At 47.1% G+C, this 4,715-nt stretch overlaps 1 long non-coding RNA gene across 1 annotated transcript; it reads left to right on the top strand.

Moving 5' to 3' along the window:
* The first annotated feature begins 300 nt into the window (after positions 1–300).
* LOC122659815 lies at positions 301–4,321 on the top strand. Its single transcript, XR_006332556.1, has 3 exons — positions 301–642; positions 2,180–2,184; positions 4,310–4,321. It is a non-coding gene; the product is annotated as an uncharacterized LOC122659815 (long non-coding RNA).
* The last annotated feature ends 394 nt before the right edge of the window (positions 4,322–4,715 follow it).

Raw genomic sequence — 4,715 nt, 5'->3', positions numbered from 1 at the left:
TATAAATTTATCATAAGAGGGACCAAATAAATCCAATAAGCTGATTGATTCATCATTGGGTAGTATCTAAAATCACGACAAATACTTGTGAAAAATGGAAGCATATTTTTTTAACTTCCCAGCTCTGAGGTAGATAACCTGATCACGATGCCAAACCTACCCCGCATGGATCAGCTGGCCAGAACCATAGATGGAAGACCCCTCCCTGCGTAAGCTCAGGAAACAATGGCAACGAAAAATGCACACTCCCTACGCAGGAATTATCCTATTCAGGTTCGAAGGGACTTTCTCAATCGGCTGCTCCCGGAATTGCTTCTAGGGGCTCTACTAGTTCTAGATTAGAGGGCTTTCAAGATTCTTCAGTGTTTAGAGCTAATGAGTTGACCTTGAAAGGGTCGGGTCCTATGTTTTGCTAGCGGTGGTGGAATGAGGGTTGATTTGGGTCCTTTATCCACCACTAATATGGGTGCAACTGAGGGGCAGCAAGTTAATAATCATATGCCTTCTCTGGGAATGACTTAGCAATCTCAGATCGTAGGCTTTGGAAACGTAGCAAATGAGAGTTATGTGAGGCAGTAAGGAGGTGGGGGGGAGCAAGAGGAAATGCTAATGCTAATGGTGGGTCTGGGAGTGGTGGTGGTGGTAGGGAGGAAATGCAAATGCTACGTGAGGTCCATGATCAATTATCTAGAGGAGCAACGTGTGAAACCAGACCTATCCATGAGTTTCGTAATATCTCAATGGGCGAAACTAGGGTTAGAGGATTTGGATTTTAGGGAAGGGAAGCCTATCCACATGGGTCCCTTAGCTAGTGAGATCTACTGAATTTTCTTGCCGTTCGTTGGTGACTTGGATGGGGTTCATGTGTTGGTGTCGGTATTGGAGAGTGCTGCAAAGAAATTTGGGTGAGATGTGATAAACTAAAATTATACAAGCCAGTCGTGAGCCACCACGTGTCTTGGCACAAGAGGGAAGACCACCCAAGCCCGGCTACTTCAAGACTCACTCGTTGGCCCAGAAGGAAAAGAACAAACAAGGTCACTCAAGGTTTAAGACCAAGTACTGCACGCTAGCCACTAGCATCATCGCCGAGATATACTTCACCTCACCACTTGGTGGGTACCATCCATAAGAGGTACAATCTCAGCTGGAGTCATGCACCGAGGATCTTATCCAACATACAAGGGCGCATGCATATCTTTCTACCGAGAACATCTTCCCTACTGGGACTCTACCTCCCATGGGGGAGCAACCAACTAAGTGATAAATCCTACTAACAAGGAACACTTATCTACTATGAGGACTACTCATCACCAACTGGGACTCTCCACACCGCTATACTTCACTATAAATTCCGAGGTACTCTACCCCATTAACCCATCTTGAATTCCAATTATTCATCTGTTGCTCAGAGAGATCTAACTTAGGCATCAGAGAGTCCTAGGCCGGAGCCACACCGATTCTCCCTTGTCCTTGGCATCCTTTTACTAAGTTACGGCACTCAAAGGGCCCATCGGAGATTTCTTAAAGCAACAGATTGGTGCCGTCTATGGGAACGACGCTAGCGAACGTATCTACTAGCTCGCTTCCTCAAGCATTCAATGGCACCAAGGGGTAAGAAGGTCGCTCCCTCTACCAATGCTGTGAGGGAGAGGAATGGGTCACCTCCACTGGAAAGCTCTCATCGGAGAGCCAATGATCATGAATCCCAGGAGAGGGAGAACCCAGAGAATGAGCATGTTGATGTAGTCGACCACAATAACGAAGTAGCCGTGGAGGCAGTACCTAACCCTAACGCGCCAGCAATTGTATGTCAAATCAATGACTTACAAAGATAAATCCTCCAGGACCAAAGACTCTTTCGAGACTATCTGAGGCAGCGGGTGACATCCCACAACCGTAGGCCGTTGCCACTACTAAGGATAGAGCTCATCCCTCGACAAGAGCCAAACCCTAGGAGGTCACCCCCTGGGAGTGAAAGATCGGAGAGACTCGCAAGGTGCGCAAGTCCAACTCATCAGCAAAGAGATTCTACGCATCATCCCAGGAGAACGGCGGATCTGCCAATCCAATCAAAACATGGGGTGTCACTGACACACAGGTCGGTGGTACCTAGTTCAGATGGTTCGATCAGAAGGTTAGTATTCCAAGGGTGACTAAGAGGAAGTCGCACACCAAGGCGAAGTCGGACCTATCATGAAGAAAGTCTCTCACGTTTGCGTCAAGGCTCATCATGTCATGACCACTCGCCATCATGTCAAAACTCACAGCTGGAGGGAACATCAAGGAGGGGTCGAGAGCGGGTTCGCAGTGAACGTGCAACCAGAAATGATGGACAATCACGTGAGGAGGAGCTAGATAAAAGACTCTAATAATTGGATGAGTAGGTGGAAGGGCTGATGAAGCAGACGAAGGGTGAAACACATTCAGTACCAGGCCAACACCCATTCTCAGCAGAGATCATGGTAGCATCACTCCCCTCCCGGTTCAGGCTACCCACCTTCAAACTCTACAGTGGTACAACGGACCCTAATGATCACATCAACTACTTCAACGGGATGATAACCCTATACAGGGGATTGGACGTGGTCTCCTATCAAGCATTCCCTGCATCCCTCAAGGGTGCAGCCACTTCATGGTTTTCAAGGCTCTGATCTAGATCGATAAATTCGTTTTCATAGAACTCTGCGAGCAATTTATTACCCGTTTCCAGAGCAGCGTCAAGTAGAAGAAGACTACGGTCAATTTGCTGAACGTGGTACAGAATCCCGGGGAATCCCTCAGGGAATACATCACTAGGTTCACAAAGGAGTCCCTGGAGGTCCGAGACCTAGACGACCAAACCCAGCATGCCGTCTTAGCTGGGGGCCTCAGGGACCTAGACTTAATCAAGGATCTGGCATGACATGAGACCAAGACAATGAAGGAACTTTTGGAGCGGTGCAACGAATTCGCCAATATGGCCAAGGTACTACAAGCTTGGAAGAAAGTGACTGAGGCCAAGCCCAGGAGAATAAGAGATCGATGCTAGATGATCGTAAAGAAAATAGAAGATCGAGGACTGAGCGCAAATAGGAGAAGGGTGATCACCAATCAGAAAAGACGGACCGTCGCCCAGAGAGGAATGACCGAGAAAGGAGCCCCGACTTTACACCCCTGAATACCACCAGGTCCCAGATCCTCATGCAGATTCAAGATCAAGGCCTACTCCATTGGCTACGACCCATGCTAGCGGGACTTGAGAAGCGTAACCCCAACAAGTACTGTCTCTTCCACAAGGATATTGGACATGACACAGAAGATTGTATCTAACTAAAGAGGGAGATAGAGCAACTTATAAAGGTGGGGAGTTTGAACATGTATGTGAAGGGTAGACGAGAGGGCCGTTTAGGCCAAGGAGGCAGAGGCCGTGATCGTAAAAGAGAAGAGCCACGGCGCGAAGAAAGAAGAACAGATTAGGATAGGGAGAGTGATCGTCCGGAGGAAAGGAAAGATGGAGCAGAACCATGCGGTATCAAAGGAGCCCCCATCCTCACCATACTGGGAGGACCTGGGCAGGAGTCTACGAGAAAGGCCAAAGCCCATGCTAGGTTCATGGGAGTAGCAGAAAAGCCGAGCAATGTAGCCAAGATCGAGATGGTAATCTCCTTCTCAGACACAAACCTAAAAGGATTGAGCTTGCCACATGAGGATGCCCTGGTGGTACAGGTAAAGATAGCCAATTAAGGCGTGCATTGAATGCTAGTAGACACTAGGGCATCCGTGGATCTGCTCCCACTAGAAGCTTACAGGCAGTTTGGGTTCGACGACGACCAGCTCAAACCGAAGCTAACCTATCTCCACGGGTTCTCGGGTGCTACAACCTCCATCAGAGGGATAATAGAACTGCCCGTCACCTTCTGAGAGCACCCTCAGCAAACCACAATTATGGTGAACTTCATGGTAGTAATGTAACGCCCCCATCCTAATAAAAGATATTTTACAAGAAAAGGGGGTGACTGGGATGATAGGTGTCATCCCAATACAACTAGGATCACAGATACAGTGTCCCGAGTCACAGTCTACCCAGTTATCAATTCATGATAATATCAGAGGACGTACCCAAATGGAATAAATCGTTTCAATTACAAAGTTAGTGGAAGCGTAAATCATTTAAATCATATAAATATAGAGCATCGGTTCTCTAATGATAACACATAATACAGGTACAATACCCCGTATCCATCCATTAATCTTCGTATATTTACATATGAAGTTCATACATGAATGACGGTGAATATAGAAATAAATAATTAAATCATGCGACAAGGGCACCATTCTTGGGTGTACATCGACATCCAAGTCCCAGCCATCGACTCCACTTGATTCGCATCCATAGGTGCTCATCAAGAGATTACCTGCATATCAACTAAAAGAGGTTGCGCAATGGGGTTAGCTCCACAAGATAGTGAGAGAGCAAAGGGGAATGCACATACACGTAAACACGCAATTTCAAACAGTTTATGATGCATACAAATGTTAGATTCATTTTCCACCTAGCACACAAATTCTAAGTCAAGTGTATGCTACTATGATAACTCGGGAGACACTGTGGATCACTTAACTTATTACCACAATGAAACTTTAGTTATCACTAGGGAGCCTATGCCGGTAGAAGCCATCAGACCACCTAGTGGCAGACCCCGATAGCCATCACTACCCCTGACCTGGCCTCT

The sequence above is a fragment of the Telopea speciosissima genome, chromosome 4 (assembly GCF_018873765.1).
Source record: "Telopea speciosissima isolate NSW1024214 ecotype Mountain lineage chromosome 4, Tspe_v1, whole genome shotgun sequence".
NCBI classification, from domain to species: Eukaryota; Viridiplantae; Streptophyta; class Magnoliopsida; order Proteales; family Proteaceae; genus Telopea; species Telopea speciosissima.
The sequence above is the reverse complement of the archived record's forward strand: the minus strand, read 5'-3'. Positions and strand labels throughout refer to the sequence as shown.